The sequence below is a fragment of the Dermacentor silvarum genome, chromosome 4, assembly GCF_013339745.2.
Source record: "Dermacentor silvarum isolate Dsil-2018 chromosome 4, BIME_Dsil_1.4, whole genome shotgun sequence".
NCBI lineage: Eukaryota > Metazoa > Arthropoda > Arachnida > Ixodida > Ixodidae > Dermacentor > Dermacentor silvarum.
In genome coordinates this window covers 206,372,909-206,388,459 of record NC_051157.2, presented here as the reverse complement: position 1 = coordinate 206,388,459, position 15,551 = coordinate 206,372,909, and the positions used below count along the sequence as shown (strand labels likewise).

Genomic DNA, 15,551 nt, shown 5'->3' with positions numbered 1-15,551 from the left:
CCAAAAAACGTCTTCTAGGTTAGCATCTTGCACGAGTGTACTTAAATGTAAAGCACTTTTGTCACGCACTGGAAGCTGTTTCACTCGATCAGCAGCAAAACATACACAATTGAAATCTCCGAGCAACACGACTTTCCTGTCACACTGTAAATGCTGGCCTACACTTTCAAAAAAGGACAACCGCTCACTTTCTATGTTGGGGGCGTACACACATATCACCCGCCAACCTACGCCCGAAAAGCAAAAATCCACAAAAAGCAGTCTCCCACTTTGACAGGAAAAACATTCTCTTCTACGACTCCCAAATTATTTCTAATGAAAATAGCGCACCCCGCGGAAGTACCAACAGCATGTGATACGCAAACATTGTATCTATTGCGGAACTGTAGCACCATGCGATCCGTCTGTTCTTCACTTCTATCTTAGTTTCCGGCACCGCCGCTATATCAATATCTGTTTCCGAGAAAAGCCGCCTAAGCTGGTATTGCCGCTTTCTGGCACAAAGACCGCGAACATTTAGGGTAGCAAGACGGAGTGCAGTGTTTTGGGCCATCATTGTAATTTGTGAAGAACAAACGGACCGCATGGCACCCACCTCATGCGTCTGGGGTCAGTGCTGCCTTGGCCTCTTGCACGAACCTTCCGTAGCTGCCTGGGCAGCCTTCGGAAGGCGCAGTTCGTGTCCTTATCGTTGTTCTCCATCGTCCCTTGGGGTTGGCTTGGTCTTGTAGATAACTAGAAGAGATACCGCGAGGCACACGAGCTCGCGGCTACGTCGGCGGCGTGCCTGCCGCCTTACGGTCCTGGTGGTATATTCGGCCGCGGTCTGATCAGTGACCGCCGGGTGATGGCCGCCTTTGGCGGCGGTCCATCGGAGTTCCCTGCAATCAGGGCTTCATTCTCGTCCAACGTCGCATCGTGGCCGCGCTTGCTGACAGTGGCGCCGCTTGCTGCCTCGTTTACGTCCATGACGGCCGGCTCTTCGCATGACGGCGACTGCGCTGGGACGTCGTGCACTTTGACGGCGCCCGTGGCGTCACCTACTGTGTCGGTCACTTTTGGGCTTTCGTCGTTGGTGCTTGTATCCTGCAGCTTGTCGGGAGGGGCTAACGTTGCCGCATCATGCGCCTCGACCTTCGGCGTGGCTTCGCTTGCGGCTTCCTCAGCGTCGGCCTCGTCCATGACGAGTTCTGCGGTGTCATCTCCTCCAACTGGCCCTGCGACACTTGCGTACGTCTTCATGCACTCACTTTCTTTGTGTCCAAAACACCGGCAGTGCGTGCAGCGAGGAACTCGGCACTCACGTCGGATATGGCCCTTGCTATGACACCGCAGGCATAGTGGCGCTCTTCCCGGCGCGACAAGCAGGGCCATGTCACCGACGACGCGCAGCTGGTGTGGAAGGTCGTCTACCTTAATTCCATTATGGAGCTTGAGGCGCACGAGACGCGTCGTCGACCCCTTGTCCTAGATTCCTTGAACCCTCCACTTTTCCTTAGAGACGTCGGTCACTTTCCCGTACGGGGCAAGCGCTACACGCACATCTTCGTCCGCCACGTTAAACAGAAGCCAATGAAGCTTGAGACGTACGTTCTGGTTCGTCGGGTCGATAACCAAACATCGTTGGCCCTTCACTTTCATTTCGCCACAAGCCAAAGCTTTCTTCATGCCCTCTGTGCTCTTGAAGGTCACCGCTCACACGTGGCTCATCTGATAAGCCCCAACGCTATCACGTCGGGGAGCAATTCCAGACGTGCCAACGTATCCCGGAAAAGTTCGACTCGGTAGGGCCTCGCACGAACATCCGCATGCAAAAATAAAGTGTTGAAAACACTACGACCTGAAGGCAGTGTAGGCAAAATAATTTCGTATCATTCGGCATCCGTTCCGTCCATCCTGTTACCGCGGCTGTTAGTAGCCGCAACCACCGCTCCTTGGGAGCACATGATACACACGTCCGTAGGCTTTCGCGGCCGGAAGTGGAATCCCGCTCGGCCACGCTACCACTGTTCCCCTGCCGAGTGACGGTCGCGTGCGCTTTTTGCCCAAGAGCGCACGTAAAAAGTGACACAATATGGCAGCGGTGGGATTCGAACCCACGCCTCCGAGGAGACTGGTGCCTTAAACCAGCGCCTTAGACCGCTCGGCCACGCTACCACTGTTCCCCTGCCGAGTGACGGTCGCGTGCGCTTTTTGCCGAAGAGCGCACGTAAAAAAAGCAACACAATATGGCAGCGGTGGGATTCGAACCCACGCCTCCGAGGAGACTGGTGCCTAAAACCAGCGCCTTACACCGCTCGGACACGCTACCTTTTTTTTTATTGCCGGTCTTTGACAATGTACAATGCACACAGTATAGAAACAGACATCACAAAAAGAACACCTACAGAACATACTGAAAAACATGAAAGCCATCCGCCCAACATGGACTGGAGTTGTCAAACTAAAATTCTTTTAAAGCTGTCAGAGGTTCTATCCTCGACAGCCAATCGGGTACACAATCTTGAATTTTCTTAATTTCAATAAAACGAGACATACTTTCCCGAAAATAAATACGAGCAGGCCTAGCATCTGGGTCGCAATGGTACCCAGCCATTCGTGCCCGCCACAAACAGTGGAGGCCATTGAGCATAATTAGGTCGTACGGAACCCCGTCCTCATTCTCAATCGGTAAGTACCTGATCCCATGCGGATTCAACGGAAACTCCTTCTTGATTGTCCGTTTTAGGACGTCCCAGAAGTACACCCCTTCCCAGCAATGCAAAAACACATGATCTACAGTTTCAGGTTGCTTGCAAATCAAGCAGTGTGGGCCCCATGGTACAAGCAAGCCGCGTTCTTCCATGAATTTCTTCACTGACAGTGTTCCTGTGTGTAGCCTAAAAAAGAATGTTTTTGCCCCAGTAGGCACCTCCATTCTTTTCACCCGTTTAAGGACATCCTGTCCTGGTCCTCCACTGTATATCGCTCTTTACAATGGCACTAGAAATATAATATCGCATACATCTTCATATAATGTCTTTATTTTCACGGCAGAAAAATAATCGAAAGAAAACGCACAGAAAGAAAGCGCACACTGTCGACTACTTCTTTAAGATAGCCGCGAATCGTTCCTGGCATACTATTGGTACTAACAATGAGTGCCGGCAGCGCAGCTCTTAATCTGAGCTCTAATGCCGTACGCAGAAAAGGATCACGCACATCTCGAAAAAACTAAATATATTGACAAGCTGTCGTACAAAAAGATGCGCCAAGCCCAGGCCACCTTCCTTCACCCGCCTGAACAGATTTGTTCGGCTACATCTTTCCCAGTTAGAGTCCCAGATAAAAACGGCGAACACTCTGTGCAACCTCAGCACATTTACCCTTGAACAAAACAACGTCTGCATGACGTACCACAACTTCGTAATGAAAAACAAATTACATACAGTTGCCCTTGCGAAAATGGACAGGTTGATGCCTATCCACCTGTCTGCTTTTTCTCTTGTTTCTTTTATTTGGTTCGTCCAGTATTCCTCGCTCTGTTTGTAGCTATCCAAGGGAACACCGAGATACTTGGTAGGGGTTTTCACCCAGCTCACATTCGCAAGGTTGTCCGGGGCCGAGGACCACTCTCCGTGCCACAAACCGAGGGACTTACCCTAGTTCACTTTACTGCCCGTTACATCACAAAACTCTTTCACCACGAGTATTGTTTCCGTTACGCTTTGTGTGTTTGTACAACACACGGCGATATCATCGGCATATGCTAGGAGCTTGACTTCTATGGCTTCCAAGCTATAACCGCGTATTTGATCGTTCTCAGTTATCGCCAAACACATCGTTTCAATGTAAACTGCAAACAAAAGAGGACTGAGGGGGCAGCCTTGACGCACAGAACGCATGACGTTAATGGGGGCCCCCAATGATTTATTCACAATTAAGCGTGTTGTGCAGTTCTGATACGCCAATGCCACGTGATGATGGCACCTACATTAACGTGATCCAGAATGGCAAACAAAACATCATGAGACACACAGTCAAACGCTTTCTCTAGGTCAAGCTGGAGCACTGCGACGCCATCGTAAGTGATGTCACAGCACTCGAGCACGCACCGCATCGTGTGAATATTCGAAAAAATTGACCTCCCTTTGATCCCACACGTTTGGTGGTCTGCGACTATTTCTTCGATGACGCCTTGAAGTCTGGCTGCCAAAACCTTCATGAAAATCTTATAGTCGACATTGGTTAAAGATATCGGCCTATAAGATGTCACGATCCTAACTTTCTCCGCTTTGTCACTCTTAGGTATCAAGATGGTATGCGCTTTACCAAAAGAAGGCGGCAAAGCTTTGTTCACATACGCTGCGTTAAACAGGTCTGTTAGCACCGGCGACAGTTCTTTCTTGAAGGCTTTATAAAAACACGCGCTCAGACAGTCAGGTCCGGGTGATTTGCCATTGTTCAAATCATTTATTGCTTTTTCGACTTCGTGTTCTCTTATAGTCCCTTCTAATCGGTCCTTCGTGTCGTCACTCAATCGCGGCATGCGACTGAGAAAGATCCTTTTGAACTCATCTACATTGGCTTCTTGATATGCAAACAGTGACTGGTAATACTCTAAAAACGCTCGGCCTATGCTCTTATTATCGTCGACGAGTGTGCCATTCCACGAGATCTTATCGACATGATTACGTCGACCATGAGCTTTTTCAAGTCCTAGTGCCCTTTTGGTGGGCGTCTCTCCCGCTACTAATGCGTTTGCTCTTGCGCGCACAATCGCACCTTGATAGCGTTCTTTGTCCAACTGTTCGATTTTTTCTTTGATGGTTCGCATATCTTGCTTATACGCCCCTGGCTCTTCGCACTCCAGCGCTATCAGCTGATTAAGTATCTTTCGTAAGTCTCGTTCTTTCATTTCCCTCTCAAACTTTAAGCAGCTCGACCTTTCTATTGCTTTCATTTTTACCTTTTGTTTGAACCATTCCCATTTCTCTGCTATGGTTTCAGTACTTTCATCGCATACTTCCATAACGGCCTCATGTTTTGCCTCTACAAATGGCTCGTCTTTTAGTAGTAAGGCATTCATTTTCCATAGTTCCCAGTTAATAGATGATTCCTTCTTCTTCATGCCTATGTGACACTTCACCAAGCAGTGACCTGAGAACGACACAGGTGCGACAGAATAACTGTGGCACATTGGAATCATGTCTTGTGACATGTACAAGCGGTCTAACCGCGCATGACTACTGCCTTGAAATCGTGTATACATCACCTCCCCCTCCCCCTCCAGACAGTCACATACATCGTCTAGTTCACTATCACTAATCAACTTAGAAAGTATGTGACTGCTTTTATCTCGAATACCGGCATTATTATATCGATCCCGAGCACTCAAAACACAGTTGAAATCCCCCAACAAAATCATGCACTTATCACGGCTAATGTACTGAAAAAGATTCGGAAAAAATAAAGGACGCTGTTCTACAACATTTGGCGCATATATGCACATAACTCTGAATTCGACTCCACAACAAACAAAGTCGCAAACAACCATTCTTCCCGACTGACATGAAAATACACTTTCAACCACAAGGTCAGGTAACTTCTTAATAAACAGGATGCATCCAGCTGACGTCCCTACCGCGTGGCTCACCACCGCATAATATCTGGTCGTGAAACGCCTCACCATGCTCCCGGTCTTCTCCTCCCCGTCTACCTTGGTCTCCTGGACAGCTAGAACGTCTATGTCTTGGTCAGTGGCCAACCGTAGGACTTGACTCTGCCTACGCCTAGCCGCCAGCCCTCTAACGTTTAGAGTTGCAATATTGAGTGACGGATTAGGAGCCATGATGAACTAGAGAATGAGGTAGGCCCGGAGCATGGTGCTTACCCCTCTCGACCAGCCGTCGGCTAGCCGTCTCCGGGACCGCCCGGTTTCTCGCCGTTGTTTGCCTGCTGGGCTTTGTCCCCAGGTTTTCTGTCGGACGGAACGTTCGGCTTTGGTTTGAAGCTCGACCGCCTCCCAAGAGGCGATTTCGCCGGCGGCCCATCACTGGAGCTGGTTGCCGCGTTGTCCTTGTCCTCGGCCTCATCACGGGGACGCTTGAAGGTGGCTCCGAGACTAGCAGCCCGGTCACCGTCGTTAGCGGCCTCGCCCTGTTGCATCGCTGCATCGTCGTCGTCCCCTTCGTCTTCACTTGCGCCTTCCTTTGCATGGACAGCTTCCGCGTCGACCCGTGCCGGCGCAGTCACTTGCTCCGTAGTTTCATTTCCCTTGGCGTCAACGCCCTCCGGTAGCGACCCGGCACCTGTCACTGGGTGCACAAGGTCTCCGGCTCCCTTAGCAGCGTCTTCGGTCTCGACCACATCCATGACGATTTCTGCTGCCTCTTGACTCGCGGCTGGGCCAGTCGCGGTAGCGTAGGTCTTGACGCATTCGGTGTCAATGTGCACGTAACGTCGGCACCGGGAGCAGCGTGGCACCTTACACTCTCGCCGCACGTGCCCAGTGCCTTGGCAGCGGAGGAACGGCATCGGCCGGTCGGATACCACCACCAAGGCCAACTCTCCGGCAACACGTATCTGGTGAGGAATATCTTCCACTTTCAGGCCGCTCTTCAGCTTGAGGAGAACAGTCCTCGTGGTGGAACATTTGTCTGCGACACCTTGGACATGCCACTTCTCTCGACTCACCTCTTCTACCTAGCCGAAGGCCGCCAATGCAGTCCGGACGTCTTCCTCGGCCACACCGTGCAGCAGCCAGTGAAGTCTGAGCTTCACCTGCTGATCCTGAGGGTCGACTATCAAGCATCGCAGCCCCTTCACCTGAAGTTCTTTCAAGGCCAGCAGGCGTTTCGTTGCCAGCTGCATCACTGAGGGTCCCCGCCGACACATGATGAACTTGGTAGGCCCCAAGGCACACAATTCCCGGCAGCAGGCTCGTAGGCGTTAGGGCATCCCTAAAATCTTCGACCTTGTAAGGCCTCGCTCGTACATCACCATGCAGAAACACGGTGTTATTCACTATTCGTCCTTTTGGCAGTTGAGGCAAAATAAACTGGTATTCCATTTCTTCGTCGTTGCTGTACCTGTTTCCGCGGCCAAAAGTAGCCACTGTCGCTGCCGTTGAAGAGGCCATTGTCCCACGAACCGTCACGCTCGGTGGCCGGAAGCAGAATGCTCGGCCACGCTACCACTGTTCTCCTGCCGAGTGACGGTCGCGTGCGCTTTTTGCCGAAGAGCGCACGTAAAAAAGTGACACAATATGGCAGCGGTGGGATTCGAACCCACGCCTCCGAGGAGACTGGCGCCTGAAACCAGCGCCTTAGACCGCTCGGCCACGCTACCTTTTTTCTCTGTTTATTGCGATAGCAATTATATGGACACTTCTACCGGATTTCTGCCGTCGTCGTCGCCGTCGCCGTGAGGTTCCCTATAGATAAAATCTTCGCCGCGCGCCGTACGCCCGAGCGGAAGCGTGCGGGGACGCGCGCCATCACGGAGAGCGAACGCACCAATCACCCACGCGCAAGCAAGGAAGCGGGAAGCCAGCGCGGGGGGGGGGGGCGCACTTCTACTCTGCCAACAACCCCGCTCGTCGCTCGTCCGCACCGTCTCTTATCTCCACACGGTTCTGACCTTTATGCGCCGTGCATTCGCCGCTCAGTTTCCGTTGAAGCGATAGACCGCACGTACCTTGGCCCGCTGCGGCGTATGGGCTCGCTGCCAGCGTTTTGACAGTCGTTGTCTGCAGTCATTCAGTGTGATCTATTCATGTTTGTTTGTGCGCGCTCACAGCACGCTTGTTCATTCCGTTAGTAATAGTCGGGCCACATTTTCCAAAGCACGCTACCCATGCAATGCTGCCCGGATCGGCAGTGCAGCACTACAGGTGTGTCCCTTCGCACGCGCTGCCCACGGGAAGCGCTTCTCATCAACACCACCGTTTCACACGCGCCTTCTCGTGGTCATCGAGTCTCTCTTCATGTGGGTCTACTTACGCCGCAGCACACCTGCTTACTTAATCAGCTCATGTTTACTACAATTCATATTGATACGAAAGCCGCTCACCTTACTTCGTATGGCATTGTTGTGTTACTATCGCATTCATTTTGTGATGGGTCTTTCAAGATCGTTTTTAACGTCCTCGTCTAGTTTGGGCATAAGCGCCAGAAACTCTTTTACAAACGGATCTTGCACTTCAACTTCGCTGCCCAACAATCTTCGGTACCGTTCAAGAAAAGCCATTTCGATAACCTTCTCGTCTGACGAAACCATGTCCTGATATCGTATTTCTTTAATCACATTTCTTGTGGCATACCTCTTCAGCGAGCGCGCGTTTGGTGGGTGCTTCGCCCACCAAGAACATTTCCGCACGTGCCCTTACCACGGCGCCTTTATATCTTTCCTCCGCAATGTATTCCATCTGTCTTTTCACTTCTTTAATTTCTTTTCTAAACAATCCGGGTATCGTGCTATCTGCATTTAAAAGATAATCAAGTGTGGCTTGTAGCTCGTTTTCTTTTTGTCTTTCTTTGTACCGTATGACGCTTGACCTCTCAATTGCACACCATTTTAACTTCACTTTTAAAATTCTCCCAAACCGCGCTAAAACATGTATCAATAAGCAAAGCCTCTTTACACTTTTGACCCACCAGTTTAACAAACGTTTCGTCTTTCAAAAGGTTTTCATTTAATTTCCATAGATCCCAGTTAAATGCAGTTGTTTTTCTTTTATTTCCTATTTGGAACATTACAAGACTATGGTCACTGAAGCTAACGTGTTTAACTATGTAGTTGCTACACAATGATAAAATACTAGCGGAAATATACGCACGGTCTAATCTAGCGTGGCTTTGAAGCTGAAAGTGCGTAAACTGCACATGATTCCCACGAAGAACATCACCAACGTCTACAAGGTCACAGTTTTCTGTTAAAGCACGAAGCTGTAGTGCACTTTTATCACGAACGGGCTTATTATTAGCCGTGTCTTCGGTCATGCAAACGCAGTTAAAATCGCCTAGTAACATTACAATTCTATCACACTCTAAGAAAGTACCTACGTAATCAAAAAAGCATTTTCTGTCGGAGCAGGTATTAGGTGCGTATACGCAAATAATTCGCCATTTATTACCATGCAAAGCAAAATCACAAAGTGCTAATCTGCCGTCTTGTGAAGTTATCACACTTTCTTCAATAATACCAACTGACCTTTTTAAAAAGATAACACATCCCCCAGACTTTCCAACGGCATGGCACACGCAGACATTAAAGTTTGCTTTATGATTATCAATCATGCGGTCAGTCTGCTCCTCGCTCTCAATTTTTGATTCTTGTAGCAATAACATGTCCAAGTCATTTTCAGATAACAGCCGTTTTAACTGGACTTGTCTCTTTCTTGCCGTCAACCCTCTTACGTTAAGCGTACCTATCCGAAACGCTGACGCTGATCTAGAAATCATTGAAAGCGATGGGTCAAGCCGACCGCACTGCGATTGGTTCATAATTCCCGGACTCAGACTTAGTCTCTCGCCGCCGTACAAGAAGTGGCCTCGCTGTTTGAGGCGAGGTCGAAGCGTCTTCCTTAGCGTCACACATTTGCGACACTCGCTGCTTGTCCCTCCGTTGTTCAGCCTCTTAGCCGTATTCCGGACAGCAGCCCCGCTAACGCGGAGGCACTGTCGGTGCCGCTCTTTTGTCTGGCGGCACGTTGGGTTTCACTTTAAACAAACTTCTTCTGACGACTGCCGTCTTCGGGAGTGGCTCCCCAGCAGAGGCTTCGTCGCTGTTGCCGATGTCTTCAGACCCTTCACGCGGCCTCTTTGAGATCGCAGAAGTGGCGCTTTTCCCTCCGTCTTTGTCAGCTTCTTCCTTGTTAGGCTCGACCTCATAGGTCTCCATCGCGGTCGCAGGAGCACTTGTGTTTCCAACGGCTTTGTCGTCTTCTGTTGGCTCTTGTAGGTCATTGACCTTACCGTCCTCATTGTCTTTCGTTTCTCCAGCTTTTTCAAACGACGGTTCCGCTGATGGCTAGCTTCCAGAACTTGATGGAACACCGCCCCCACTGGTGGTTTCCTCCGCGTCGGCCTGGTCCATGAGGTGCTCATTCACGGTGTCATTTCTGCCGGCCCCTGTTACGTTGGCGTAACTACGCACGCACTGGGTCTCGTCGTGGCCGTAACCACGACAGAGCCCGCAGCGTGGAACTCGGCACTCGCGCCATATGTGGCCGGTGCCGTGGCACCGGAGGCAGAGCGGCGGTCTGCCTGGTACGTGCACTAGTGCATGGTCCTCACCGACGCGGAGTTGATGTGGCAGGTCTTCCACGGTGTAGCCAGCCTTCAGGCGCAGCGACACTAGATGCGTGTGCGAACCTTTGTCATTGCAGCCTGCCACACGCCACTTCTCCCTCGATATCTCACTAATGGTGCCGTAAGGCGCCAGGGCGATTGTCACGTCTTCGTCTGGGGTGGTATGCAGAAGCCAGTCCAGCTTTATCCTGATGTCTTGGTTGCAAGGGTCTATCACAACACACCGATGATCCTTAACGCTGAAGGTTGGGGTTGACAAAATCTTCTGCTTGGCTTTTCCGTCCTTGAATGTTATCGCCCCTACGTGGTTCATTTGGTAGGCTCAGAGGGCCACAACTTCCGGCATGAGCTGCAGACGGCCTAAAGCATCTCGGAAGTGCTCGACTCGGTAGGGCCTTGCTTTTACATCAGCGTGCAAAAAAAAACAGTAGTCGTTACGGTCGTACCTGAAGGCAACTGCGGCAAAATAATCTGATATTCCTGCGTTGTCATATCATTCAACCTGTTTCCGCGACCCTGCTGGGCCGCTGTAACCGCCCCTGAGGAGCAAGACATTGCGCGTCCGCACCGAGCGGTAGCCGGAAGTAGAATCCGCTCGGCCACGCTACCACTGGGTGCAGGTGTTTTTTAGGGGCGAAGCTCCTTATAGCGGCACCCGTTTCGTCCCCGTCGTCGTAGTAGTAGTGTGTAAACAGTATGAGAAAAATGAGAAAAAAAATTCCCAAGTTGTGTCCGTAGCGCGGAATCGAACCAGGGACCCCTCGTTTCCCAGCGCGCGGCGTTAGCCCAGTACGCCACGAAGCTTTTTTTTTTCTTTATTGCATTGGCATAACAGTCAACCACGTAGTGACAAATGCATAATTTTAGAACTGTTTCATGTGTAACAAGCCTTCCATACGGGGCACCCAATCGGGTACACACTTTTTCACTTTTTCCATTTCGAGAAATGAAATGAGGGACTCGCGAAAGTACTCTATTGCAGGGCGAGCATCAATCTCTGCATGGCGAACAGCCATGCGTGACATCCAAATACTATGCAGAGCCATTAACATAGTAATATCATATGGAAAACCATCCTCATTATCAACCATTAGGTACCTTATTCCCTGTGCATCCAAAGGGAAATCCTTCTTTAAGGTCCTTTGCAGGACATCCCAGAAGAACACGCCATCCCAGCATTCCAGAAACACGTGTTCAATCGTTTCAGGTTTCCGGCACAAGAAACAGTGGTCACCCCACGGAACTAATAATCCCTTATCAGAAAGCCAAGTCTTAACTGGCAAAACGCCTGCATGTAATTTAAAGAAGAAGGTTTTCACCCCGGGACGCACAGGCATGCTTTTTACACGTTTCAGCACCTTGCGCCACTTTCCGCCCGAGAAATGAGTCCGGTACAATGGAATTGGGAGAACAATATCACATAAATCGTTATACAATTTTTTACGAGACACTGCGCTTAAATATTCAATCGAGAAACGGGCCTCCAGGAAACGGCACGACTCAACAACCTCTTTAAGGTAACCCTGTAGTCGACCTTCCATTTTATTGGAAGAGATGACAAAGTTGGGCAAAGCACTGACCAGTCGTACTTGGCAAACTGTGCGCAGGAAAGGATCCTGAACATCTCGAAGGTTCAAAAAACGATTTACAAGCTGTCTCAGAAATAAATGCGATAAGCTTAAGCCGCCATCACGAACACGCCGAAAAAGGTTCGTCCGACTTGTTCGTTCCCATGTCGATCCCCATATAAACACGGCAAAAACTCGATGAAGTTTCTGCACATTCACTCGAGAGCAGTAGAGCACTTGTAACACATACCACAATTTACTAATGAACAGCAAATTGCAAACCGTTGCACGAGCAAAGATTGATAAATCTCTGCCCTTCCATTTCGCGGCTTTTTCTCGGATTTCTTCTGTCTGTCTCCTCCAATAGGGATCACTGTCGGTGTAATTTTCTAAGGGTACGCCTAAATACTTCACCGGGGTTGTTACCCACTGCACATTTAGGAAAAACTGTGGCGTGAGATCCCAATCGCCATGCCAAAAACCAATACATTTTCCCCAATTGACTGCACTGCCGCTTACCTGACAAAAACGTTTTACAATGGTAATAACCTCCGCTATACTTTCGAGATTTGAACAAAAAACACCTATATCATCTGCATAGGCCAGAATGCGTACTTCAGATGCATGTAGCCTGAAGCCACTAATTGTACTGCGGTTTATAATACTTAGGCAAAAGCTTTCAATAAACATGCAAAAAAGGAGAGGGGAAATAGGACAACCTTGGCGAACTGAGCGACGCACTTGGATGAGATTTCCAACTTCTTTGTTAACAATGAGCCTAGTACTACAACCACTGTGCGCCATACGAACAGCTTCAGTTATTACTGTGCCAACATTTGCATGTTCTAAGACAGTTATAAGTAAGTCATGTCGCACGCGGTCAAAGGCCTTCTCGAAATCAATCTGGAGCATCGCAACTGCACCCTTCATGACGTCACAACGCTCTAATACACACCTCGCTTTGTGAATGTTGGTAAAGATGCTTCTGCCCTTTATTCCACATGTTTGATGCGGGCCCACTATTTCTTTTATTACGCTTTGCAACCTTCTAGCCACTATTTTCATAAAAATTTTGTAATCAACATTTGTCAGACTGATAGGATGATAGGCTGATACCTGCCGAAGTTTGATAGAATCGTTCGTTTTCGGAATAAAAATGGTATGGGAAGTGAGAAATGAAGGAGGCAGAGATTTAAACTCAAAGGCCTCATTGAATAAGCGCCCCAATATCGGAGATATTTCTCGCGTGAAGGTCTTATACAAAGCCGCACTTAGCCGGTCAGGACCAGGGGACTTCCCGGGATTTAGGTCTTCGATTGCTTTCTCTACCTCTCCTACCGAGATTGAAAGTTGCAATCTATCCTTTGTTTCGTCATCTAATTGTGGCATGAACGCCAAAAATTCACTTTTGAAGTGGTCGATATCTACCGTACCTAAAGAAAACAGAGCACTGTAATACTCGTAAAAGGCTTTCTCAATCTCGTCTTTAGCACTTGTCAAGGCACCATTGTATGTTATTTCTGCAATTATATTACGTTGCGCGTAACTTTTTTCCGTCCTTAGTGCGCGCTTTGTAGGCCTTTCGGCCATTACCGTTTTCTCTGCTCTCGCTCTTATAATTGCACCCCGAAATCTTTCCATGTCTAACAACTCCAATTTTTCTTTCACCGCACGGATATCTCCCTTAAAGGTTCCAGGCGTTAGACACTCTTCTTTGACAAGAGTTTGCAGGTTTGAACGTAACAGTCTCTCGTGAATACGTTCTTCATGTTTAAGTATGCTGCTTCTTTCTACAGCTTTCATTTTAATTTTTTGCTTAGATAGTTCCCATTTCGGCCCAGCTTCTGAATTACTGTCACGGTACAGTTCTTGTATGCCCTCATGTACTAGAGTTTTGAAAACATCGTCATCAAGTAGTTTATTATTAATTTTCCATGAATCCCAGTTAAATTTTCCCTTTCTTTCTTTTTTGCTGCAAATGCTAAACATCACGAGGCAATGGTCAGTGAAGGAGAGGGGTGTTACGCAATAATCCTTACACAGAGGCACAATATCCAGCGACACATATGCACGATCTAAGCGTGCGTGACTAGAACCTTGAAAATGCGTGAATTGGACATTATACCCACTGGTAATACATTCTCCCACATCTTCCAGAGCGAAATCGTTGATGATATCCATTAACTTTATCGTGCTAGTCTCACGGTGCGGCGTAGTACTCGTTTTGTCTCGTGCTGAGCATACACAATTAAAATCGCCGAGAAGGATCAGTATACGATCAGTGTTACAATACTCACTAATGCGGCCGAAATAATCTAGACGCTGTGCAACGTCAGTTGGAGCATACAAACAAAACACGCGCCATTCATTGCCGGCAAAAACATAGTCACAAACTACAAAGCGGCCCGATGGACAGCTTATAACAGACTGTATAACAATACCTAAGCAACTACGCACCAATAATAGACACCCTCCTGACGTCCCAACCGCATGACTGACGCACACACTATAATGCGCCGAGAACGGGCGTAACATGCCGTCGGTCTGGTCCTCGCCTTGAACTTTAGTTTCCTGCACTGCGATTATGTCCAATTCTTGTTCTATCGCAATACGATACAACTGATTTTGCCTTCTTTTAGTCGCTAATCCTCGTACATTAATTGATCCTACGCGCAGGGACCTTTCCAACGACACAATTTTCCTGCCGGACGAGATCGCCGGCAAGACGCCCTCATTTCCCATCTCGACGCTTTGTGCAGTCGCCATAGTGGCGTCTAAGAGTTCACCTCCTTGCCGCCCCTTGTCAGGGACGACGCGCGCGTCCGAACGGCGCTGCGAGGTTTCTTCGTCACCCCATTCGCTTCCAGCGAAGCTTCGACCTGTCTCAGAGGCTGCTCCTGCGACACCGCACTCACGTCGTCATGGCGACGCTTTGCCGGGGTTGTCTCCGCGTCCATATTTCCCAGAGCACTTTCGTCGACCGCTGGCTTTGTGCTTGCTGCCTGCTGCGTTTGAGAGACGCTGGTCGCGTCCGAGTACTCTCCCGTGGGGCCCTCATTCTGGAGCACCGGACCAACGCCAACCGCGTTCGTTGTAGCAGTCTCTTGGTGCTCACCGACTCTGGACACCGTCATGGCCGGCGTCTGCCGCCCCGAGACGCGGACTTCCTTGTCAGCTCCCTGATCGGTTCCGCTCTTGTCGGCTGTCGCAGGTGCCGCAGCTTGCTCTGCCTCTTCCTCGTCCATGACGAGCTCACTTTGGTCTACAACCGTAGATCTGCCCACGGCTTTGGGGTAGCTGCGAATACATGCCTCCTGTCCATGGCCAAACGCATGACATTCGGCGCACTTCGGTACCCTGCAGTCACGCCGTATATGACCCGTGTGCTTGCAACGAAGGCAAAGAGGGGCTCGTCCTGGCGCCACAATGAGCACTGTACCGCTGCCCAGGCGCATCTGGTGCGGTATGTTGTCCAGTGCGATACCCTCTTTCAAAAACAATCGCACAAACTTTGTCAGAGAGTCAGCACATTCGAAGCCCTCCGCTTTCCACCTGTCATTGGTCACCTCTTTCACTTCGCCGTATTCACTGAATGCCCTCCGAAAGCCACCCAATGCAACTTCAGACGCACCTCTTGCCTGTTGGGGTCGATGACAATGCAAAGACGATCCTTGACGACCAACCTTCCTGC

General features: G+C 49.6%; 3 non-coding genes across 3 annotated transcripts; all 3 read right to left on the bottom strand.

Moving 5' to 3' along the window:
- Positions 1-2,075: 2,075 nt before the first annotated feature.
- Trnal-aag (transfer RNA leucine (anticodon AAG)) lies at positions 2,076-2,157 on the bottom strand. Its single transcript has one exon. It is a non-coding gene; the product is annotated as a tRNA-Leu (tRNA).
- Positions 2,158-2,229: 72 nt separating this feature from the next.
- On the bottom strand, positions 2,230-2,311 carry Trnal-uag (transfer RNA leucine (anticodon UAG)). Its single transcript has one exon. It is a non-coding gene; the product is annotated as a tRNA-Leu (tRNA).
- Positions 2,312-7,247: 4,936 nt separating this feature from the next.
- Positions 7,248-7,329, bottom strand: Trnal-cag (transfer RNA leucine (anticodon CAG)). Its single transcript has one exon. It is a non-coding gene; the product is annotated as a tRNA-Leu (tRNA).
- Between the last annotated feature and the right edge of the window lie 8,222 nt (positions 7,330-15,551).